The sequence below is a fragment of the Dermacentor andersoni genome, chromosome 6 (genome assembly GCF_023375885.2).
Source record: "Dermacentor andersoni chromosome 6, qqDerAnde1_hic_scaffold, whole genome shotgun sequence".
In the NCBI taxonomy this organism is placed as follows: Eukaryota; Metazoa; Arthropoda; class Arachnida; order Ixodida; family Ixodidae; genus Dermacentor; species Dermacentor andersoni.
Genome location: NC_092819.1, coordinates 125,657,004 through 125,683,582, shown reverse-complemented (window position 1 = coordinate 125,683,582; position 26,579 = coordinate 125,657,004). Strand labels below are relative to the sequence as shown.

General features: G+C 44.6%; 3 non-coding genes across 3 annotated transcripts; all 3 read left to right on the top strand.

Annotated features, from left to right (window-relative positions):
• Positions 1-3,020: 3,020 nt before the first annotated feature.
• Positions 3,021-3,094, top strand: TRNAT-AGU (transfer RNA threonine (anticodon AGU)). The gene has a single exon. It is a non-coding gene; the product is annotated as a tRNA-Thr (tRNA).
• Positions 3,095-10,052: 6,958 nt separating this feature from the next.
• On the top strand, positions 10,053-10,154 carry TRNAT-AGU (transfer RNA threonine (anticodon AGU)). Its single transcript has one exon. It is a non-coding gene; the product is annotated as a tRNA-Thr (tRNA).
• A 15,722-nt stretch (positions 10,155-25,876) lies between these two features.
• TRNAT-AGU (transfer RNA threonine (anticodon AGU)) lies at positions 25,877-25,950 on the top strand. Its single transcript has one exon. It is a non-coding gene; the product is annotated as a tRNA-Thr (tRNA).
• Positions 25,951-26,579: the final 629 nt, after the last annotated feature.

Below are 26,579 nucleotides of genomic sequence, written 5' to 3'. Positions count from 1 at the left end.
GCACGTTCCCTCGAGTTCAAGCGGTTACACTCAGATTGCTACAAACAGACACATACCCCACGCAAAACAGGCTACACCATTACATGCCTGAGCTCTACGACAAGTCTTATTGTACCAATTGCAATGCATCCCTTAACGCATGTCATTTACTGTGGCCGTGCTCGCAAGCTCACATAAACTACGAACCGTACAATCACAAGTTTGGGCCGTCCATCAGGTCCACGACGCCGCCAGGAAACTCATGCTTCTTGTTTCGTCGTGGGAGACGCCCGCTCCATGAGAGCCGAAAGCTCTCGTGGCCTGCAAGACCTCGAATAAAGTTGCTTTCCTTCCTTCCTTCCCAGAAGGAAAATCCTTGTATGACTCCGCTCAACCGTCTCGCAGAAAAAAAGGAAACAAAATATTATAAAATGAATCAAGAAATATTGAATTTCGGTGTTTATATTCATTTTATAACTATTTTATTATATAAAAGGCAGGTATCCCTGTGCTTATGAGGACTTCTCCTGTAGGACGTTCTCCTAAACATTGTTTCTTGTAAAGATCATATACTGTCAAACGATGACGAAGGAAACATGTACATACGCGAAAATGCAGCGATTCGTGGTTTAACTGTGTGCAATATTGCAAACGTTGCGTCCCTGCGGATGTATTTAAATACTTAACATGATACCTACCACTGCCGAAATAAACAAAACAAGGTACTGTTGCATGAAAAGCTGTTAAGTATCATGCAAATACAAATTCTGAAGTAGTTTTGAAAGAAGCAATAGCAATAATGCATTTCGTTTGATAACGGCAATGGTCATAATACTTCAGTTCGAACAAACGCAGGCACGTGAATATACCAGCCGGCGGATACTATAATAAACACGACAAACGTGAATTTGTTTCAGTATTGTATACTCGAAGTAAAATTTAAAACTGAATTGTGAAACCGTTCTTATTTATTCAAAAGGCGGTGTAGGCGAGAATGACAAGAAATATTCAGAGTTCGAGTACAAATAGTATTTCGTATCTTGTAAAGAACAAAAAATAGGAAGTTCACTAGATACACAATACGCTATACACCTACTAGAAGCAGTATGCTGCACAAACACCGCACGTAATATTTGCATGAATGTTTACATTGCCACGAAATATTAAAAAAAAGCTCATTTATTTAAGGTATTTGCAGGTAAAGTTTTCTCATGTGACCTGAAAGAAACCAAGGAACAATTACCTCGTGCAGTTTTTGTTATAGCAATAGCAATTATGCAGACACTCCAGCCGCGGTTTCGCCGTTGCCGTCGCCGTGATATTCCCTATGAAGTGCGATGTCGCCACGCGTCGCATGGTGTAGGTGTGAGTGAAAGCACGCGAGGGAAACCGACCTTCGCGGCTCAATCGGGCACGCACGAAGAAAGGAAGCTGAGAGCAAACACACCGCCTTCAATCGCGCGAAAATTGCAGGCGGATGGGAGGAAAGCAGAGGGTTCGCTGTGCTCCGGCAGCAACTGTCTATTTCGCGACCGGCCGCAAGGGGAACTGATGATCGCGGCTCGACCTTGCGCGCAATATATGGAGGAAAGCGGGTAGGGAGTGCGGGAGGGAGGGGAGCGGGGAGCCCGCTTGGACCTTGCCTAGGTACTTTTCGCCGGTGCGCGCAGTCGCGCGCGCCGTAACATGAAAGGGATCTGTAGACAGATCATACCATTGTGTTCGCTGTGGTCTCACCGTTCTTGCGTTGAAGCGATAAACCGCGCCAAGGTCGCTTTCCTCGCTGCTGCTACCGCGTTTGCTCACACCGCCGTTTTCACAGCGAGTATTCGCGCTCGTAAAGTGTGTAGTGTTCATGTTTGCTTGCGTGCGCTTACACCATGCTTGTTAATTGAGTTAGTATGCGAATATTTCCAACTATATACGGCCGGTAGTACTACTATGCTTAGTTGCTATTGCTTTCTACCAATTTACTATGGCAGTCTAAACAAAAGGGAACAAAGCATTGTCTTTCGTAGGATTTCAATAGCCATTCTGGTCTACGGCTTTATACAACTACCTTAACGCACGAATTATATATTATAGATACTTTATTTCGTAACACAGCAACACTTTGATTCGACAGTAACTGCCTAATGATGATGATGACTGTGCTTACATGTTCTCGAATCGCATACTAAGCAACCGAAATCTTGCGGTTTGTTTCGGTTAGAGCATGTCTCTACAAAGAGGTGATTGTTTTAGGACTTGCCAAATGCTGAGCCCGATTTAAGCAATTACGCTCCTAGAAGTCTTTCGCGCATGCTGGTTCAGAAAACCACAAAAGCATTACGATGGCACGCCATGTGCATATGGTTGGTGACAATCTGAAAACGTAGTCAGGTAAATGATTTAAACCAAAACTTGTCCGCGCCTTCAGAGCTTAGTAAAGTGTTCAGTTTGAGCACACACACACACACTCACACTCACACACACACACACACACACACACACACACACACACACACACACACACACACACACACACATATATATATATATATATATATATATATATATATATATATATATATATATATATATATATATATATATATATATATATAAGATCTTAAATTCGGACGCACAGACAAATGACGAAACATGTGCCCGCACGCAAACATGACGAGGTTGGCTGACATTAACGACACCCTTCGATAAGTGTCTTCGATGGCGACCACGTTCGTCGGCAGAATGACATGTATGGACGAACGGACAGAAATAAGGACGATGCAAGGGAAATCGAATTTTAAAGCATTTAACGTTTGTCGGATTAAAAAAACTTTATCTGTATTTCAGGTATGGGTCGATGAATACTTCCTTGAAAATAAGATGCCAGTGTTATTCTCGGCATTGCATGAAAATAGGTATGCAGAAAACGGGTTTTCTGAGCGCTCCGCATTGCTACGTGACGCTCATACTAGCCTAGCTGGTGGATTTCGCCATTGAGCAGTTACTCAGTTTTGCCAGGCATCGAAACTGGGTCATCGCAGCAAATCGTCGGCGCCGTGGCTTAGTTGGTTAAAGCGCCTGTCTAGTAAACAGGAGATCGTGAGTTGGAATCTCGCCGCTGCCTTGCAGTGCTTATCTTTTTTTATTTTTTTTGCTCTTTATCAGTCAATCAAGGAAGTTTATTTTTCGCGCTATGTACAGCGAAAAAAGGGTGGATGAAGGAAAAAACTGCACTTCCGCAGCCTGACAAAGCTACAGCCACCTGTACACAGCAGTAGTAGCGTGCGGAACAGAGAGAAGAAAAAAAATCTTACATAACGGAGAGAACTCGTAGAAAATATTGGAAAAACCTAAGTAAGCATACAATATATTCCAGTGGCAATGATGGGTTATAAGCATTGATTTGAGCACACTAAATAAGAATGCACAAGGCTTGCGCTTCGCCATTGTAATAATAAAAGGGTAAAAGAAGAAATACAGAAACTGCCGAAAGTCAAGCGCCATGCACAAAAGCGATACCAGCATACAAGGCACAAGGCTCCGGTCACTCCGTTGAAATAAGCAAACGTGCAAGCAGACAAACAAACACGAATCGCAGGAACAAGGTAGCAACATAAACAATGCTTTTACAAGTTCGTTTAAGGAAACGTTTGAAATATTATACAGCAGGACAATTTTTTCAACAGTGACAAAAGTGTGCACGTGGAAAGAAAAAGTTGACTTCGTGCTGATCAAGCCAATCACATGAGCAATTCAAAAGTAGTTTTACGAGATGGAGTTCAAACGTCGATGTGTCTTTGATCCGTGTTATTTAGTGTTGAGGGTAATGTGTACCGAATTTGTTCTGTTCCGCTAGTTATGCGGGAGAAAGGTATGTGTCATGGCGGTCTATAGCGTAAAGGATAGACATTGTTAGGTTCCATAAGAATAGCATGTTCTAGAACCGTAAAAAGCCTTCCCTGGACACCACTTCTGTACCTGCACAAAAGTCTGTATATGTATATATTTTCGGCCTTCATTATCGCGTGTTTTTGAAGGATTGGTGCTGTGTGTTGTAGATAAGGTACGTTTTCTATGGCACGAATAGCTTTCTTCTGAAGTAATTTAATTTGGTTTAGGTTAGTTGCACGGGTGTTAGCCCACACTAGTGCGCAGTAACACAGCTGGCAGTAAAAGAGCGAGATTATACCGAAGCTTTTTATCTTACATGGTAGCAAGTGTCGGTTGCAGTTTAGAATGCCAACCGTTTTGCCGAGCTTTGTAGATAACTGCCGAACATCGGCATTCCACGATATGTGTTCGGAAAAGGTAACGCCATAGGTCTTAACAGATTTTTCCATTGCGATAGTGCGGAGTCCTGCAATAGCGCGGTCAGCACGTGCTGTATTTTTTTTGTGCGTTCGATACAACAGGCATTTTGTTTTTGATTCATTGATTGTGAGGCAGTTTTTTCGGTTCCACTCTTTTAACTGGTGGCAGAAATTCCCCGCACGAGGTGTTATTGTTTCGATGTCCTTACCACTGGCAATCATTCGCGTACAGAACAATTTTGCAAGTTGTGTCAGTCAGGAAAATGTCATCAATTTAAAAAGAAAGAGGACCGGTCTGAGAATGCTTCTCTAAAGAACGCCCGATTGAATGAGTCTCATCTGTGATTTACATTTGTTTATTTACACAAATTGTTGACGGTTGGAGAGAAAAGATTGCACAAGTTTTTTTAGCTATTCCGCGAGAACTATAGTTTTCTAACTTGGCAATTAGAGTTAAATGGTCCACACGATCAAACGCTTTACTAAAATTGAGGTACACACCTAGTGTCAAATGTTCGTTTCCAAAATTTTCTAATAATTTTTCTTTTTGAACGAAAAGAGTGCTTTTCAGTGGAGAGACATTTCCTGAAGCCGAATTGATGATCTGTAATGAGATTATGTTTACTTAAAAAGCTGCTAAAAAATAAATTATGGGTATTTACATGTCAAAACCACTTTCTGATTATGAGGCACGCCGTAGTGGAGAACTTCGGAAATTTCGACCACCTGGGGTTCTTTAACGTGCACCTAAATCTAAGTACACAGGTGCTTTCGCCCCCCATCGAAATGCGCCCGCGGTAGCAGGCATTCGATCCCGCGACCTCGTGTTCAGCAGCCTAACACCATAGCCACTGAGCAACCACGTTGGTTACTTAGAATGCTGTCAATGCGGATATTAATTATCTGTTAGAAACCAGTTGGAAAAAACTAGTAAAATAGAAACTGGGCCGTAGTTGCTGACAATGTTTCTCTCGCCGCATTTGTGAATAAAAACAACCCTCGCTGTCTTCATTTTTCTTGGAAAGATCAACTGTTAGAAGGCCGCGTTAAATATATGGGTTAGTACTGAGGTGATCAAATCTAGCGCATGCTTAATTGGTCTAGTTTCCAGATCATCAGCGTCATAGCAGTGGCTGTTATTAAAGGTTTGGAACAGCGCAATTATTTCAGGGAGGCTGGTAGGGGAAAAAATAGGCTTTAGCCTAACTTGGAATGTGAGTCGATGCTTCGGGCGTGTGCACGACGCATTTCCCTATTTCAACGAAAAAGTAATTAAAACAATCTGCATGCTCCGTGCCACTTATCTCTTTGTTGCCAATAGTGAGGCTATTGATTGGATCATTGCCTTTGTTTGGGTGTAATGCGTTGTTTAGTTTTTCCATACAACTTTAGAATTATTTAGGCAATTGCTCTAAAAGACGCGGTTGCAGTATACAGTTTTTCGTTGTTTTAACATTTTATTTAACTTGTTTCAAAACGCCTGCAATTGCACCATTTTTGAGGTGTCACGTGATTTGATGAATAATTGATAAAGCTTACTTGTTCGTTTATTAGTCACATGTGCTTGCGCGTGACCCAGGGCTCGCAGGATTTCTTGTTATAGAGGGTTTTTATACGAAAACAACTAAAGTAACTGGTTTTAAACAATTCAAGGAAATGTTCACCGGCCGCATTTGCCTCATTTAAGGCTGTTAGGTCCTGCCAGCGGATCCCGGAAATTTCGCAAAGTGATCGGCGATACGTCGCGGTAAAATGGTTTTGCTTGTTTCTTTGCTTCGAATAATTTATTGCGCTTAACCACAAGAAAGAGAGGCAAGTTGTCGAAATTGTCAGCGCATATTGTTCCGAAAATTTGGAAAGTGTGATGAAGTATAAGCGTACACTCGAAACTGCGGAACAAGGCCAAAAGAGAGGAAACCCGAAACAGAAAGTGAAGCGGTTCTCATGGTCTGGCGTTGGGCGCCTTTCTTTACAAGTATATACAATACATGTGTAGAGGGGACGGCCTGATTGAGCTGTTTCATCGTACGCTGTCTGGCATGATAGCCGCCGATATTCAAACAGACCACACAAATTGGGATGTAATTTTGACATTCGTCATCTTCGCGTATAACTCCGCCGTTCAACGCACAACCGGTTACTCGTCATTCTACCCTGTTTATGGCCATTCGCCCAGTTCCTTTCTCGATGTTTCTTTCTCCTCTGCCACTGTCAGTCCATCTACATCTTCGTCTGAGAATATGTTTCCCCACTTGGCCATTGTCACCAGCGTTCCCGCTTCAACACCGAAGCCAGACAACAGGACCGCAGGGATAATATGACGCATCTCGTCGCGTAGATTTCTACCAGCCCGGCGACGAAGTGTTGCTATGGACGCGAGTTCACAATGCTGGGTTGTCTGAGAAGATTCAGTCCCGCTTTATTGGCCCATCCTCTGTCCTGAAAATGATTTCTGCCGTTAATTATCGCGGGACCCCTGTTGTTCCCTCAACTGACCGCCGTGGCCGCTCTACCGAAGTGGTCCACGTTTCTCGTATGAATCCCTTCACGCGGTGTTTCCCGTACCTTTAGGCTGCGGAGAGGATGGACGCTCTCGCTGGGAGAAAATTAGTGTGGGCATTTACTGTGCACTTCTTCCTCATGTTTATATTATCTTCATCATGTGTGTGCCCTTCTTCTTCATCGTGCAGGTAGTGGCATCATCATAGTGGACTGCGCCGAGGGTCCTTAGCCGCGTCTCTCAGGCTCAATAAAGGTCGGCCCTTACGGTGACGTCACAATATATGTATATAAAGATGAACGAGGAGAAAAAGAAACGAGGGGCCCGATATTTGTTAATCATAAAAATAAGTCAACAAGGCCATCAAGGACAATATAGGGGAAAAAACATGTGCTTGCTAATTGAACAAAAGAAATGATAAACAACGGAAATGAAAATGGACGGAAAAACAAGTGGCCACTGACTTGACACGAACCCACGTCTTCGCATTAGGCGTGTGAGGCTATTACCAAATGAGATACCGTGGCGCCGCTTTCCCATCCACTTTCTCGGGTATTTACGTTTTGCTACTAGAACTAACCCTGGGTGTGCTTGCCAGCGCCACCATTCACAAACTTATGCGGCAGATGTGCAACATCCTTTCTACCGCAGGCGTCACGAGTAGATTACCTATTTCGGTGACGGGAACTGGTCACGAACCAACACATGCTACCTGAAGGCACGAATGCTGCCCGACTCGAGAACCTCGTAATGTAATCAACGAAAAGAAAGGGAATCGAGTAGCCCGATTTCTATTAATCAAAGCATAAGAAGCCAAGAAACAAAGACACCGAGGACAACATACGGGAAATTACTTCTAAGAGCAGTTTCTGCATTCGAGCAATGCCGTACCTGGCTCTGGTAGTGAGGGCTTCACCACTGGCACAGCCTTACAAACTCGTAGATAACCTCGAACACGAAGGTGTTGAAACGCGATGCCAGAAACAAAAATTCAGGTAGCTGGCGAAAAATGAAACGTGCAAACAAGTTGTGAACGGTCTATTAGAATGAGATATGCGCTAGGCCTCTTTTATTTTTATTGATCGATAATTACATTTCAGCATACTTAAATTCTGGGTTCCGACACACGTTGCATGGCATGGACATTTCATACCGATCACATCATAGCACGCCGGCCTTCCCAGCACAATTCTTGCATGAGAATCCTCAATGGTGTCGTTGAAAAAAATAAAGCAAGATAACGCAAAATGAATAAACAAATAATAAATTTTGCTGCAAAATGATCATTTCCTTGAATGAAAGGCAGGTATCCTTGTGCCTATGAAGACGATATGAAGGTGATCGAGTCTATCTGTGTAGTCTTGGTTTTGAACGCAAATGCGACGTAGTCCTGTGGCTCGGCCTTTAAAGATACCTTGTTTCCATTGTCTGGGATGGTGGCTCGTATATTCTAGGTATACTGTTTTTTGTCGAAAGTTTTCCTTTCGACAAATAACAGTACCTGGAGTAAACGACAAATGCTCTGTTCAACAGCAACTGTGCATTGCGGGATAAGGCGCAAGTGGAATGGACGATAGTGGCTCGATCTCGCGTGCCATTTACGGAGAAAAGTGGGTACGCAGCATGAATGGGAGGGGAGGGGGGAAGGGGCGGCTTCGGTTCCGCCTACGTACTTTTCGAGGTTGCGCGCGGTCGCGCGCGCAATATCATGAAAGGATATGTAGACGGCTCATACCTTTGTGTGCGCTTTGTTCTCACCACTCTCCCGTTGAAGTGATAGACCGCACGAAGGTCACTTTGCTCGCGGCGGCTGCCACGCTTGGTCACTATAGCATTTTGACAGCGAGCGCCCGCACTAATGAAGTGTGTTATGATCATGTTTGCTTGTGTGCGTTTACGCCATGCTTGTTAAGCCATTTAGAAAGCGAGTGTTTCCAACTTTATACGGCCGGTAATAGAACTATCCTCACTTCCTATAGCTGTCTACTAATTTGCTATTGAAATCGATGCTTCGCGCTTTGGGCGAGACTGCAACTTTTTATTCTAGATAGCACTTCAAATGCTCTGCCACCGCTTTTTATGGCGGTGAATCATGAGGACTGGAACCTATTGTGTTGACTGTGCAGTGTGCGTTATGTAAATAAGTGTTTACCGACGGAGTACACATGATTGAATTTCGAATAAACACTGACATATACCGGAGATGTATTCCTGCATCTTCGGTGCAGGAAACAAAACGGAACCAGGCATTGTCTTTCGTATGATTCCGATAGACATAAAGTCTACGGTTTTATACAACTACCTTAACACTAGAATTGCAGACTACAAATAATATGTTTCGTAACACAGCAACATCTTGATTCGACAGTAACTGCCTGACGATGATGATCCGTTCCTTATGTGTTATGGAATCGTAGAGCGAGCAAAAGAAGACGTTCGGGTTCTTTCGATTAAAGTATCTATCTAGCAAACAGTTGATTATACTAGGACTTGCAAAATGGTTAGCCCGATTAAAAGAATTACACTCCTCGAAGCGTTTCCCGCAGGCTTGTTCAGGCAACCACTAAAGCATTAAAGCGGCACGCGATGTGCATTTGATTGCTGACAATCTGAAAACGTAGTTAGGTAAGCGATTATAACCGAAACTTGTCCGCACCTTGAGAGCTTGGTGAAGCGTTCAGTTTGAAGAAGCATGGCGGTTCAAACAAGAGGAAAAGCAACAGATTCACACACACACACACACACACACACACACACACACACACACACACACACATATATATATATATATATATATATATATATATATATATATATATATATATATATATATATATATATATATATATACACGCATTCACACGCACAAACGACCAAACACGAGCACGCATACCCGCACGTGCGCGCGCGCACAAACAGGACGACGTGGCCTGACATTGACGAAAACCTTCAATAGGAGTCATCGATGAAGCCTACATTTGTAAGCGGAACGACATGTACAGACGGATGGACGATACAAGGCAAATCAAATTTAGAGCATTTAACGGTTGTCGTATTGAAAACGTTATCTGGATTCAAGGTACGGATCAACGCCCACTTCCTTGAAAAAAGGGTACCCGTATTATGCGCGGCATTGCATGACAATACATATGCACCAAACGGGTTTTCTGAGCGCTCGGCATTGCTACATGACTGTCCTATTGGCCTAGCTGGGGTATTACGCCAATAGGCACTTGCTCAATTATACCACGCACCTGAACTGGGGCATCGTCGGCGCCGTGGCTTAGTTGGTTAAAGCAAAAAAAAAAGGCTTAGTTGGTTAAAGCGCCTGTCTAGTAAACAGGACATCGTGAGTTCGAATCTCACCGGTGCCTTGCTGTGCGTACATTTTGTTTCTTATCGTGCGCATTTACTTTCTGCAGAACGTTCTATTTATTACACCTGCATTCATTTAGGCCACCAGATAAATTGGCTTTATTTTTTGCAATGAGAGTGTCACATTGGCTACATTTAAACGTCGACTCTTCATAAGATTGTTTCGATTAGGTGAGGAAGCGTTCTAGGCGCCGACTTATATTTTATTTACGATATTGACTCATCTATTTAATTATTTTTGGAGACAACATCTTTTCTAAAAATTTAAATCAGCTTGAGTTCCATAGAGTCTGGGCATCTGGCAGCCACTTTCGGATCATGTTCGTCGAAATAGGACGATTTGATGCCTACTAGTGCAAGTGAGACAAAGGGTGTAAAACTCATGCTCGGACTAAAAATTCAGACCAATTTGTGTAAAGCTATGGAAGAAGCAGAAATAGATGGCGCTATAAAGTGAAACTATTCCAAACTTATCTACTCGAATTATTCAATCAGCCCTCTGCGATTGGTGAAAAACTTTTTTCTACCACCAACAGTTCGCCTGTATGTCACTCGACGTCACAATAACAGCGATAGCTCCCCATCTGATATGGCGTGAACGTACGTATTATACATACATGATTGGAAAGAACAAAAGAAAAATCGTTAGTTATGGCTGGAAGCCTTTTCGCCATTAGCCCTCGCCTATTGGCGAAAAGTTTTCGGGTGACAGCCACTTCACCAGCGTGTCACGCGGCGTCATAAAAGCTTGAGAACGCACCACGTGAAAGTGACGTGTACGCGTTAAAGATAGATAAATATGCCGAACATAACTGAAATTTTCTCTGAATCGCCGCAGGCTGCCCCGTTCCGAAAGGAATAAAAGATGGCTGCCGCCTATCGCTAATGCACCGGTTATTCGCACCTGTCGTAGAGCATGGGTTTATTTGCATAAAATAAAGCTTGTTGCGTGGCCTTGTAACATTTTCAAGCACTTTCGGCACGTTTACGACCTCGCTCTGCGAACTCTTCTTTGCTGAGGATGTGTTTATGCGTCATTCTGAAGCTTTCGTTGCATGCCGCAACGATTTTCCACCAGCCACCGCAAGCGCAGTAAGGGAAAGCGGAGCAACCGCAGACGCCGGCACCACCCTCTTCATCCGGTCATCGATTGCACTGGCACTGGCTGGCTGGCAATGGAAGACTGGCTGGCTGACACTGGCACTGGAGTGCACGGGCTCGGCCGAATCGAATGCCTCTTCACTTGACCGTGCTCCTCACGTCTTGTCAGCCAATTAGATAAAAGAAGCCGCTTGGCGTAGGTATTGGTATTTGTTTTTAAAACAAAACAAAAGTGAGCTCTAAAAACGAGGAGAGCGTTTGATTGGGCTGTTCAGACGACCCGGCAGGTCAACGCCAGATGCTTGCGTCGGCAGTTACGGAAATTTGAGGTCAGGAGATGGGAATAAAAACATATTGGAATAGTTTTACGTTATAGATCCCAAAATGTTTGCATAAATGCACAAAAAGTTCCAAACTTAACTCAAGTGCGTTCGTTCTAACAGCGCGTGCCTAAACCGGTATCAGAAATTTACCTTCAAAAATGAGAAATACTAGCAGATTTCTGAGCTAGTAAAGCGCAAAAATTTGCGTCGATCCTAATGATGGTGCAGTCTAAACAACAGGCCACATGGTACCTTACGGCCTCGAAGAAGACCTTGTCTTTCATCGACCTCAACCACTGTTAACTTGAATTTATCTGTTCAGTTTAGACTTATTAAGCTTTTATTAATACCTTACATGCAATTAGCAAAGCATTGGTGAAGGGGTAACAACAATTACCTAAGCCTTAAAAACTTATGAACAAAACATATAAAAAAGGATCGATCTAGCAATATCTTTATTCGCCCAATCCAATGACATGGAATAACTTCCCAAAGTAGTCAATACAGATAGTAAAAATACAATTATAATTTATATCACAAAGATGTACGCGGGGATACATACTGGTAAACAGTACACGAAGATGATTGCATCGTGGCGAAGGCATACAAACGCGAAAATATCTATATGCACTGGCAAATTACTACAATGGAAGAGCAGAAAAGAAAGAAAGAACTAAAAAGCAAGCCAAGTAACAATTTCAGTCACCAAGCTAATTTGACTCACTAACTATCGACGTAATTGATGGACAGATTCAGGTTACACATTTTACTCATGACTCCTTGCAGTTTAATGAAATTGGAGGCGCACTTTATCAAGTTTTCTGAATACAAACATTCGCCGCATACATAAGCTGCCAAGTTTGAAAAAATGTGAGTTAATGACAAAACAACCTGTTTTTATGAAAGTAACTAAAAAGAGCATCATTTCAGTTTTCATTTAGAACCTTTCATCACTGCTTTCCAACGGAAGTTACCGAGTACGAATACCTATAAAAAAGTGGAATTATGAAAAATGTAATGGTGGAAGAGAACTTTCAGACTTGCAATGGTTTGCTAGAAATCAAACATATTGTCCGGGCTGGAGAATGGGCATAAGGTGCCCACGATGAAAGCATAAATGAGGTAGTGCAATGTGACATGGTCGTGACTCAAATTTCTAATATTTGCACGTCCGCGTTTCCTTAAGCGGGCCTTCCGAGGCACAAATAAAACTCGAATATGCAGAACTAAAATTATCAGACTATACGTTCGTTATTCGGCCGAAGCTCAAATACCCTTTATACAGAAGATAGCCCTTTGGCCAGCAGCTAATCGGCGCATTCCCGTTCCTTGCATCGGCAGCGTTTGTAAGGTGACGCCCTTGCTTCGAAACACACATCTCGGTCCGTGTAAATGCCGACAATGTGAGGAGCAATATTTTTCTCCGAAGACGGATCTTGGCCAGCGGCATAGGGGGTTCTTCTGTCAAACACGTGTTGAATACTCCATAAAGGTTGCTTTGGTCGCAAATCGTTCGACAACACTTTGAGGGATGTGGCCTTGGAGGTGGAAATAAAGCTGGAAAACAAGCTGTGGCGACTTAGCCGTGAATGCGTGAGAAATGCGTCAGCTCTACTCCGCACCTCTTGGAGGTCCCAGATCGATGATTTAAATCGCGTTCACAAAATTGCAAAGTGCTATTCTGGACTCACTCGCGACACGCCCTATCTCTCCGAGCAGCTATGTAATACATGGAAAGTGCCTTGAGCGGCCAGGAGAGGGGCAATGTTGTGCGCATTTGCGGGCACCTTTCACGCTCAGAAAAACACTTCTATGTCGCACGTATTGCGCAACAGAAATCCGCACAGGGAGTTCTTTTTCATGTTAGCGTACAATTTTATCATTGACACTTTTCATTTAAGTATAACTGTTGAGAAGTTGAAGAATTAATTATGGATTATTATCTAATTAGGGGGAATGAAAGAAGTTATTTGAGTATTTCAATGTGACATCAAACAACATTACCTTGGTCCTGTCCAGCTACGTGGCGTTCGCATGTTTTTGTGCTCTGGCTAAAGTTAGCCGGGCACCCTGTACATACCGTGTCCCTAACTAACGTTAGCGATGCTCTTCAGCGAAAAAAAGTCTATTTAAGTATACCGTGGAAGATACATTTGTATTGCTGTATTACGAGTGGGCAACTGAAGCTACAATACGGTACATCAGTGTCTTTGCTTTGTATGTCGGTAACGTGCTGCTATGGAAAAAAATATGCCGGCTTCATTCATACCATACGAGCATTCCCCAGTAGCATTTAGTGACAATATGTTAGCCACTTGGTCCAAACAATCTAGACGACGTCCGACGCTGTAGTCAGACTCTGGAGGCGTATTATCCAGCACGCGAATCTATGCTTCAGGTGTTGCTTGGGGAACACTCATGAAATTGCTGCATTACCTGTTACAAGCGTAATGTGACAACGAAAGATGCATGGTATCTAAATTGCTCATCAATACTTCATACAACGACTAAGCATTCTAGCTCGTTGGCGTGGTAGTGACGTTTTGGTAGTGCCGTCGTAGTGACGATGGCTCAGGCGACGACATGTCCAGCTCCATGTGGCCATGTGGGTTGCGCTGCACAAGTACTTATCCGATTTCAACCTGGCTAACTTATATGGGTACCTCTGTGGTTCAGTCTTCACTGAAGTTGCTCAGTACAAGGCACTCGGTCACCTGATGTTTCTGCAGTTGCAATGCGCATTCCTTCGATTGGCCCAATTTAAACCGTGCTCCTTTCTGGAGCAGGTCAGAAAGGGAACAACTGTTTATGCGAAGTTATCAACAAACCGCCGCAGGTAAGGCGCGATGCCCAATAACGCGTGTAGCTGTTTAATGTAGGTTTGTGTTGGGAAGTTCGTAACGGTTGGTATCGTTTCAGTGAGAGACCTAACTCTTTTCTCGGAGATGTAGTAACGCCGATATGAGACGGCTGTAAGTTGCTTATCTCACGGTTTAGTCGCAAGCCACCTTTGTAGAGCCTTCCAGGAACTGTGTTTAGCTTCAGAAGATCTTCTGTTCTGCCCACAACTAACGTATCATCCAAGTAAACAAGACTGGGATGATTTTTAGGCTGGCGTGCCACAGTGCTTACAGCGTGCTGGAATATGCTGGGAGGTGTTCTGACCTGAAGGCGGACGGATAGGTCGGAGACGCAGAAAAAAGTACAGGATTGCTTCTGGGGCCCAAAATGGGTAAGAACGTTTGCTATTACGGCACTTGCAGAGAAACATGCCAATGGTACAAGCGGCTTCCAGGCAGCCAACCTTGCAGACTCACGCTGATTTGAGGGTCCTTTTGTGATCAGAAAAGGCCTGTGGGAGAACACATGACTTTTTCGCAATGTGGATCATCAGGGAAGCTTGGAGGGGAGAAGAAAAAACACTTTCCGTGTGCCTCTCTCGTCTCAAGAAGAGGACAGAAGAACAAATGTGACATTGCTGTGCGTGCAGTAAACCAAAATGTGGCCGCGTGTGATGAAGTGGAAGCGTTAACTCCGTAATACGGGACAACGGCCAAAGAGGGGAACACCGAAGGGGAAAATGAAGCGGTACTCATAGTCTGGCGTTCGGTGTCTTTCTTTACGAGTATATACAATACATATGGAGAAGGGATGGGAGACCTTAGAAGTCCGTACTGTGTGTATATATATATATTCTTTCTATGACTCGAGCCGGTAGCCGATGGATGGTTACAGCCGTCTACAACCTCATGCGCTATGCCGAAACAGCTTACGTCAGTTCTGCATCTGCTTCCGCAGTTGCTACTTGCATTGTTCGAACCACAACACTGCGTCATGGCGCCCCTCATGTCCTTCCGCCCGACCGCGGAAAGACATTTCTTTCAGAATTGGTAGGCGAAATGCTCAGAGCCTCTGGCACAACTCACAAGACTACGTCAGGTTACCACCCTCAGACTAACGGCCTGACTGAGCGGTTTCATCGTACGCTCTCTGGCATGATAGCCGCCTATATTAAACCAGACCACAGAAAGTGGGACGCAATTTTGCCATTCGTCATCTTCGCGTACAACACCGCCGTTCAACCCACAACCGTTTACTCGCCATTCTACCTTGTTTATGGCCGTTCGCCCAGTTCCTTTCTCGACGTTTCTTTCTTCTCTGCCACTGTCAGTCCATCTCCATCATCCTGTGAAGAACATGTTTCCCTACTTGACCATTGTCGCCAGCGTGCCTGCTTCAGCACCGAAGCCAGACAACAGGACCGCAAGGATTACTATGACGCATCTCATCGTGCAGTTTTCTACCAGCCCGGCGATGAAGTGCTGCTATGGACACCAGTTCACACTCCTGGGTTGTGTGAGAAATTTCAGTCCCTCTTTATTGGCCCATACATGGTCCTGGAAATGATTTCTCTCGTTAATTGCCGTGTGACCCCTGTTTTTCCTCAACTAACCGCCGTTGCCACTCCACCGAAGTTGTCCACGTTTCTCGTATGAAGCCCTTCACGCGGCGTTCCCCGTACCATTAGGCTGAGCAGAGGATGGACGCTCTCGCGTGGGAAAAATTAGTGTGGGCATTTATCGTGCACTTCTTCATCGTATGTATATTATCATCATCATGTATGTGGTTTTTTTCTTCATCGTGCGACTAGTGGCATCATCATTGTTGACTGTGCCGAGGGTCACACTATACATATATAAAGATGAGCGAGAAGAAAAGGAAACGAGGGGCCCGCATACACATACGCATACACAAGCCAGCATACACATCAAGGGCAACATAGGGAAAGGATGGATGTGTGTTGTTTAGTGGCGCAAGGGCCAGGTGTGGCCAAAGAGCGCCATGACTGATAATGATGTGTTAAGCGCTGATTGGTGAGTTACGAGGATGGGGTGTAACATGGCTGTAAAGTGGCCTAAAATTAATCGCTATTGTAGGAGCATAAAACGATATATAGGTATAAAATTATGGCAGTGATACGTGGAGTGGTCTCTGGGTATACTACGAGTGACAAGTGATCATGGGGCTAAAATGCATGAATATGGAAATAGCACATATGTCTCCTTAAAGCCTTTGAGCCCAAAGGCTGGGAGGCAGGTGCTTTCTTTTAATGCAGCTACCGCAGCAGAAACCTCTGTTAAGAGGCTGTGCTACGGATTTCCTGGGGCTATAATATGAAAACTCTGTACAGCTTTTAAAAATTGAAACAGTGATTGATGTTTAAAGAGAGGTTCCATACCTATAATCATTTGGGGATGCAGTGGAATTTGTTGCCGGTGAGGTAATGGGAAATGCTTTTCCCTATTTGCATCTAATTCTCTGCATTGTATCAGGATGTGAACCACGGTAAGTGGCTCACCACATTTATCACACGTGGGTGGATCACCACCTGACAAGAGGTATGCGTGTGTACTGTATGTGTGTCCTATTCTAAGTCTGCAAAGTGTTACTTCCGTGCGGCGGTTCTTTGCTACCGGCGGCCAGTTACCAAGGTACGGCTTGATAACATGTAGTTTATTTTCTGTTTGTTTGTCCCACAAGCGCTGCCAGAAAGCCCTTAGCTTTTTTCTTATTGAGGGCTTGAGGTCCATTACAGGGACAGTCGTGGAAGTGTCTGCAGCGTTCGTGTGGACGGATGTGGCTAGCTGGTCAGCCAACACGTTTCCTTCAATCTCGCGGTGCCCCGGCACCCAGCATAATACGATATGCTGCCTGGACGCATAGGCGGTGCATAATGCTGAATAGAGAGATACAATTATAGGATTTTGATATTTCTTCACAGTTTTCAATGTGTTTACGACGCTCAAAGAGTCTGTATATATAACTGCCTTTGGGATATTTAGTTCTTTAATGTGTTTAACGGCAGCCAATATGGCGTAGGCCTCTGCTGTAAATATACTTGTGCTCGTGTGCAGAACACCGGCATCCGAAAAGGATAGACCGACTGCTGCGTAAGATACGCCAGAATTACACTTTGATGCGTCTGTAAAGAATTCAGGACAGGAGTATTTGTGTTGTAATTCCAGGAAGTAGTTTCGTATATGCGCGAGAGGAGCGCGCTTTGTAACAGTTATGAAGGAAGTATCACACTCTATTTGTTGCCACTGCCACGGTGGGGGCCGTATAGCAGGGGACATAAGGTGGTATTCAAGCAGGGGAACCCCTGTTTCTTCAGCTGTGTCTCTAACACGCAGTGAAAAAGGTTGTGCGACTGTGGGTCGGTTGCGAAAAAGTTGAGAACTGTACAAATCATTTATAGTGGGATACGTGGGGTGCTCACTGTTTGCGTTCACTCTCAGAAAATACATGAAAGACGAGTATGTTCTCTGCAGATTAAGAGACCACTCATCCGATTCAACGTACAGGCTTTCCACTGGGCTTGTTCTAAAGGCGCCTGTGGACAGGCGAATTCCTAAGTGGTGGACAGGGTCTAGCATCTTTAGAGCAGTTGGAGTAGCCGACTGGTAAACTATGGCTCCATAGTCTAGTCGTGTGCGTATAAGGCTTTTATACAAGTTTATGAGGCATTTTCGATCACTGCCCCAGGTTGTGCGTGAGAGAACCTTTAAGATATTCAGTGTTTTCATACATTTGTTTTTAAGATGCTTTATGTGCTGTATAAAAGTCAATTTAGCGTCTAAAATTATGCCTAGAAATTTATGTTCCCTGTTTACAGGCAGACGCGCATCATGCAACACAATTTCAGGATCAGGATGCAGGCCTCTTTTTCTAGAGAAAACGACACAGGTGCTTTTTTGTGGGTTCAGTCTGAACCCGTTCTCATCAGCCCATTTAGAGACCTTGTTAAGACCAAGCTGGACCTGTCGCTCACAGATTGCGAGAGAACTTGACTGAAATCCTATCTGCACATCGTCAACATATGTTGAATAAAAGATGTTATGCGGTATGTGTAGACGGAGAGAATTCATTTTTACTATAAATAGCGTGCAGCTGAGCACCCCGCCCTGCGGCACTCCAGTCTCCTGTACAAATTTCCGTGACAAAACATTGCCCACTCGAACACGGAATGTGCGATTAGCCAGATAACTTTTGATAACATTGAACATATTACCACGTATGCCTAAGTGTGAGAGGTCTCTCAATATCCCAAACCGCCACGTAGTATCATATGCTTTCTCCATATCAAGGAATACAGATAAGAAAAACTGCTTATGGACAAAAGCTTCACGGATACGTGCCTCGATGCGTATAAGCTGGTCACTGGTAGATCGACCCTCCCGAAACCCGCACTGGTATGGGTCGAGCAAATTGTTTGATTCGAGGAAGTGTTGTAGGCGACAGTTAATCATTTTTTCGAAAACTTTGCAGAGGCAACTTGTTAATGCTATGGGTCTGTAGCTTGATACAGAGGAAGGATCCTTTCCTTGCTTTAGAATTGGAATTACAATGGCCTCCTTCCAAACAGAGGGGATCTCGCCGGAAAACCATATAACGTTGTAAAGGTAAAGGAGGGTTTTCTGTGTTTCGGATGGTAGTTGTTTTGACATCTCATATATTACGCGGTCTGAACCTGGAGCGGATGTATTACAACAGTTAAGTGCTGCCTGCAGTTCTGCTATGCAGAATGGTTCATTGTACGCTGCACTTTTAGCAGATTTTGTTTCTAACTTTTGCTGTTCTATTTGCGTTTTGTACTTTAGGAAGGTTTCGGAGTAGTGTGAGGAGCTCGATATGTATTCAAAGTGTGCTCCAAGAAAGTTGGCTTGATCTTCAAGGCTTTCTCCGTGGCAATTTACTAGAGGTAAGGAATATGTTTGTTGCCCATTAACTTTCTTCACTCTATTCCAGACTTTTCTCTCATCTGTATAGGAGTTGATGCTTGATATAAAGTTTGCCCAACTCTCTCGTCTTGCTTGTCGGCGCGTTCTCCTTGCCTGGGATTTGACATGTTTAAAGTTTTCCAGGTTTTCAGCTGTTGGAGAATCGCGAAATATCGCCCACGCTTTGTTCTGGTTCCTCCGTGCTTGTCTGCATGCATCGTTCCACCAGGGAACACGCCGCTTGGAACCCATGCCGCTCGTTTGTGTAATACACTTACAGGCGGCATCCAGTATAAAAGCTGTAAAATATGCAACAGCGTCATCTATGGTTATACCGGACATCTCAGTCCACGTCATGTGAGTAAGAGTTCGGTACCGTTCCCAATCGGCTGAGTCAATCTTCCACCGAGGGACCTGCGGGGGAAGTTGATCTTGTTTCGGCGTAGTTAGGATTATTGGGAAATGGTCACTCCCATACGGGTTGTTAAGCACATTCCATTTAAAATAGGGTAAAAGCGTCGGCGATAAAATGCTAAGATCTATGGCAGAGTATGACTTGTTGGACAGGTTAAAATATGTGGGCTCCTTCGTGTTCAAGAGACATGTTCCAGAGGATAAAAGCACCTGTTCAATGACGCGACCTCGAGCATCACAGCGTGAATCGCCCCACAAAGTACTGTGTGCATTAAAATCACCAAGAATAAAATAGGGGTCCGGGAGCTCATCTATTAATGACTCTAAGTCGCGTCTGTGAAGGTGATAATGTGGTGGTATATACAGAGAACAGATTGTAATGAGTTTATTTAAAAGTACAGCTCGAACGGCCACGGCCTCAAGGGCCGTTTGGAGCTTTAAATGCTGACACGCTACACTTCTGTCAGCAATAATGGCTACACCGCCAGATGCTGCGACAGCATCCTCGCGGTCCTTACGAAACGTAACATACTTTCGGAGAAAGTTTGTGTGTATAGATTTTAAGTGTGTTTCCTGTAAACACAGCACTTTTGGATTGTGTTTGTGGATGAGTTCTTGTACATCATCAAGGTTTCTAAGGAGACCTCTGACGTTCCATTGAATTATCTGTGTATCCATGTTGGTGGTAAATATGTGCTGTGTGTACAGAAACAGAAATAGTGATTATGGAAATTACAGAGATTAAATTACAGATCCCTTTAGAGGCCCTGTAACGGGAGTTCTGCCCTTTCTGGAGCGTTCGAGGGAACCTCGCCGCTCCTTAGGCGCTTGGTGCGCCTTGAGGATAGGTGTAGTGTCCATTGCCTCTGGTGAGGCGCCGGACACGTGCTCTTGCGAGCGAGAAGGTTCCCGGGAAAGTCTCGCCTTGGAGGGCAAGACCCCTGCGCCCACCAGCCCGGAGGTCGATGGGGCACCCTGCGGGATTTGGCTGCGCCGGCTGTTGCCAGCGCTCGAAGGGACCTGGGAAGATGAGGCAGCGTCGGCTACGCCCACCTTCGGTGTCGATGGTCCCTTCTCCTCGGTTAACGGAGCAGCGCGAGCTGCAACCGCCGCGGGGGCAGAAGGCGTAACTGCCAGCTCACTGGGTGTGGGTCGGTCAGTCGCCGGAGGCCGTTGTGGCGCTGCCCCCTTACGCGCCACATCGGCAAAGCTGCTCTTAGACAGGTATGACACCCGCCTGCGTGCCTCTTTGAATGATATGTTTTCTTTTACCTTGATTGTGACTATTTCTTTTTCTTTCTCCAGGACGGGCATGACCGCGAGTATGCGGCATGCTCGCCATCACAATTAACACAATGTGGAGTGTTCCGACACGTTTCAGAGGAATGTTCGTTGTCACTGCACTTGGCACAAGTCAGCCGGCCTCGACAGTTCTGTGAACTGTGGCCGAAACGTTGGCACTTAAAGCATCTGAGAGGATTGGGAATGTATGGCCGAACACGAAGTTTGATATAACCGGCCTCTATGGACTCGGGAAGGACACTTGAGCCGAAGGTGAGTATCAGGTGTTTCGTCTTTATCTCTTTTCCATCACGCCTCATCTTAATTCGTTTAACATTGATAACATTCTGGTCACTGAAGCCCTCCAAGAGTTCAGCCTCAGTGAGCTCCATCAAGTCATCGTCAGAGACAACACCACGGGTGGTGTTCATCGTGCGGTGCGGGGTTATAATTATCTGGGTTTCCCCAAATGACACTAGTTTTGACAAGTTTTCATATTGTTTTTGGTCGCGGAGCTCCAAGAGGAGATCACCACTTGCCATCCTCGACGCCTTATAACCAAGACCAAAGACTTCAGTCAATGACTTGGAAACAAGGAAGGGTGAGATCGTTCGTACTGGTTTATCTGGTTTTGCAGAATGAATCACGTGGAAACGTGGGAAGGATTCTTTTTGGCGGCCAAAAAACTGGAAGACTTCATCGGTGCGCCCTCTTTTCTGAGGGCGATCAGGTAGTGGAGGGAAGGAAACAGCCATGTGTGGAAGTGTAGTTTTCGGCAGCAACGCTAGCCACCCACCATGGAGTCTAACAAGGGGACGCTGCAGGGCCTGAAAAACAGGGCCTGCAAACGCCAGCTGTACGTTGCCGCTATAACCCAATATGATATAACCAAGGATGGCTACTCACACAAGGTTAACCCTTGCTGCCAGAAAGGTCGGAAGTAATAAAGAAGTGAGAAGGAGACAGGAAAGGTGGGAAGTAAGGAAAAGACGAAGGTTGTAGGGAGAGAGAGACAGGAAAAGGCAACTACCGATTTCCCCCGGATGGGTCAGTCCGGGGGTGCCGTCTACGTGAAGCCGAGGCCAAAGGGGTGTGTTGCCGCCGCCGAGGGGCCTTAAAGGTCCAAACACCCGGCATTGGCTCAACCCCCAGGATCCCCTCTTCCCCGGACACGGCTAAGCCGCGCACGGCTACACGCGGGAGGGTCCAACCCTCGTGTGCTCGGGTCCGTGGTGTCGCAACACACCAAACGCCTGCTGACGCAGACGCCCCTGCGGGGCAACATAGGGAAAATAACATGTACTTACTATTTTAATAAAAGAAATGATAAACAATGGAAATGAAAGTGGATGGAAAAACAATTGGCGTCTGGTTCGATACAAACCTCCGTCTTCGCATTAAGCTTGCGATGCTCTCACCAAATGAGATGCCGTGGTGCCATTTTGCAATCCACTTTCTGGGGTATTTATGTTTTGCTACTAGAACTAACCGTGGCTGTGTTCGCAAGCACCACCATTCGAAACCTATGCGGCGGATGCGGCACATCCTTTCTACCGCAGGCGTCACGAGTAGATTATCAATTTCGGTGACGGAAACTGGTCAATAAACACACACATGTTACCTGAAGGCATAAATGTGTCCTGATTCGAGAACCTCGTAATGTAATGAACGAGAAGAAAAGGAATCGAGTAGCTCGATTTTTATTAATCAACAGATAAGAAGCCAAGAAACAAAGACAGCAAGCACAACATACGGGAAATTACTTCTAGGAGCATTTTTTGCGTTAGAGCAAGACAGTACCTGGCTCTGATAGTGATGGCTCCCCCACTGGTAGCGCTGCGACGCGACGTCGTTATCTTTTTCCACCGCAGCCTTACAAACCCGTATATAACCTCGAACATGAAGCCGCGAAGCGCGACGTCAGTGGCGTGCCTGCGGATTCATTTAAACACTTCACATGGTACGTACCGCTGACGAAACAAACAAAACAAAGTATTGTTGGATAAAAAACGTTTCAGTATGCTGTAATTACTAATTCTGAAGTAGTTTCTGCGGAAGCAATAGCATTATGTGCATATTTCAATTGATAACATCCATGGTCCTAATACTTTAGTCAAAAACAACGCAGGCACGTGAATAGAGCAGCTGGCGGAGAGCATAGCACACACGACAAACATGAATCTGTTTGAGTATGTGATACTCTAAGTAAAATTTAAGAGTGAATTATAAAACCGTTCTTATTTAATCAGAAAGCAGTGTAGCCGGGAATGACATTAAATATTGAGAGTTCGAGTACAAATAACACTTTTTATCTTGTAAAGGACAAAAAATACGAAGTTCAGCGGATTTAAAATACGTTATGCACCTACTAGAAGCACAATGCAGCATAAACACCACACATAATGTGTGCATGTATGTTTACATCCCAACAAAATATTATTCATTGTGCAATATATGCCGCTCAGGTGCGTTTATTTGAATGCACTTCGGCAACAAGTTTTCTCATCTGGCTTGAAAGAAACCAAGGAACAGTTCACTCGTCCAGTCTTCGTTATCGCGAGATCAACTATATGGACACTCCGGCCGCGGTTTTGCCGTCGCCATCGCCGTGATACTTCGTATAAAATGTAAAGGCGATAACACCGTCGCCACCCGTCGCACGCTGTAGGTAGGAGTGAAATCACGCGAGGGAAGCCGATGCTGGCGGCTCAATCTGGCACGCACGAAGAAAGGAAGCTGATAGCAAACACGCCGGCTTCCATCGTGCGAAAGGTTGTGGGTGGATGGGAGGAAGACAAGGGATCTTTGTGCTCCCGCAGCAACTGTACATTTCGTGACCGGGCGCAACGGGAACACTCTCGCGGTTTGATCTCGCGAGCCATATATGAAGGAATGCGGGTAGGGAGTGTGGAGGGAGGGGAGGGGGCAGCCCGGTTAGACCTTACCTGCGTACTTTTCGCCATAAAAGGGATCGGTAGACGGTTCATACCATTGTGTTCGCTGTGTTCCCGCCGTTCTTGCGTTGAAGCAATACACCGTACGAAGGCCACGTTGCTCGCTTCCGCTCTTGCTCACAGCAGTGCCTCAACCGCGAGTGTCCGCGCTCATCAAAAGTGTTCTGTTCATGTTTGCTTGTCTGCGCTTACGCTATGTCTTGCTAACTCAGTTAGTAGGCGAATGTTTACAACTTTACACGACCGATAACATTACTTTACCCACTTCTTACAGCTTTCTACTAATTTGGTGTCGCAGTGAATGCTTCGCGTTTTGAGCGAAAATGCTACTTTTCTTTATTCTAGATAGCCCTTCAAATGTTCTATCAGCGCTTCTTTTAGCGGTGTGACATGCTGACTAGAACCGTTTCTGTTGACTGTGCGGGGTGCTTTATGCTAATAGCTGCTACCCGAGGGAGTACACATGACTGACTTACCAACCAGGACTGATATATATCGGAGACGTACTTCTGCATCTCCGCTGCGGGAAATAAAACAGAACAAAGGATTGCCTTTGGTATGTTTCTAATAGACATACTGGTCTACGGTTTTATACAAGTACCTTAACGCACGAATGATATAGTATAAATAGTACATTTTGTAACACAGCAGCTCATTGTTTCGGTAGTAATTACCTGATGATGAGTATTCTTTGCTCACATGTTACCGAATCGCATACTAAGCAACCAGCAACTTGTGGGTTGTTTCGGTTAAAGCATCTGCTTACGAACAGTTGATTTTTTTATGACTTGCGAGATGGTGAGGCCGATTTAAAGGAATATGTTCCTCGAAGCGTTTCGCGCCGGCTGGTTCAGACACCCACGAAAGCATTAAAGTTGCACGCCATGTGCATAAGGTTGGTGAGAATAAGAAAACGTAGTTAGGTAAGCGATTAAAATCGAAACTCGTCTACGCCTGGAGAGCTTGGAAAAGGGTTTAGATTGAGGAATCAGGGCAGTTCAAAAAAGACGAAAAGCTACACACGCGCGCACATATACACACGTATATATATATATATATATATATATCTATATATATATATATATATATATATATATATATATATATGTATGTATATATATATATATATATATATATATATATATATATATATATATATATATATATATACGCGTGTGTATTCACACGCACAGACAAACGACCAAACACGCGCATGCACACCCACACGTGCCAGCCCGACATTCACACAGCCCTTCAATAGGTGTCGTCGATGACGACTACATTTGTCAGCGGAACGACATTTAGAGACGAATGCACAGAAGGATGGAAGATACAAGGGAAATCTAATTTGAAGCAATTAACGGCTGTCTCATTAAGAAACATTATGTGGATTTAGATAATGAACAGATCGATTCCTTCTTCCTTCAAAAAAGTACCCGTGTTATGGATGGCATAGCGTGACAAAATATAAGTCCCAAACGGGTTTTCTGGAACTCCGCATTGCTACGTGATGCTCATACTAGCCTAGCTGGGGGATTACGCCTATAGATACTCACTCAATTAGGCGAGGCAGCAAAACTTGGTCGTCGTAGCGAGTTCTTCCTTCACCTGCAGCCGTCGGCGCCGTGGCTCTGTTAGCAGAGCTATTGAAGGATACAAGATACAAGACCCAGTGCCTGAGTGGCTTCCAAGAATGGAAGCTTTGCTACACATGCGTGAATTTTAATCTCATCACGTAACCCCAAGTGAGGGTGACGTATTTTTAGCATACGTGTTGTGTTCTTCGCGCGGACTGATTTTGTAAACTGACGTGTTGAAGTCGGCAATAAAAAAAAAAAAAAAAAAAAAAAAAAAAAAAAAAAAAAAAAGCGCCGTGGCTTAGTTGGTTAAAGCGCCTGTCTAGTAAACAGGAGATCGTGAGTTCGAATCTCACCGGTGCCTTCCTGTGCGTACCTTTTGTTTTTATCGTGCGCATTTACATTCTGCGCAACATTCTACTTACATCTCGCATTCCTTTAGGCCGGCAGATAAGTTCGCTTTAATTTTACAATGTCAGTGTGACAGGGATTAACCATGACGTTTTTGACACTGAAAACAAAGCCACTGTTTTGAAAGAAAGAAAAAAGGAAGCTGCAGCTTCCTGGAGCTCCGCTCCCCAAAGGCATGGTCTGTCTGGCTTGATAAATATATCAGTTTTATCTCCACGCTTAATGGAGCACTCCTATGTTGTCTCCCATAGAAGGCTTTCTTACCTTGTACAGGCAATCGGAAAGCACTACGTCTTAAGAAGGGAAAGGCAATGAGTCGGATAGACGAACAAATGGAGGCAGCACCACTGCTAACACCTCATGCCTGTGGCACAATTTGGTACATTTTAAACGTCCACTCTTCAAAAGATTGTTTCGATTAGACGAGGGGGCGTTGTAGGCGCATATCTATATTTGATTTACGGTAATGACACATCTATTTAATTATTTCCTGGAAAAAATGTCTGTTCTTAATATTTCAGACCAACTTGGGGTCTATAGAATCTGGCTATCTGACTGCAACTTTCTGATCATGTTCGTCAA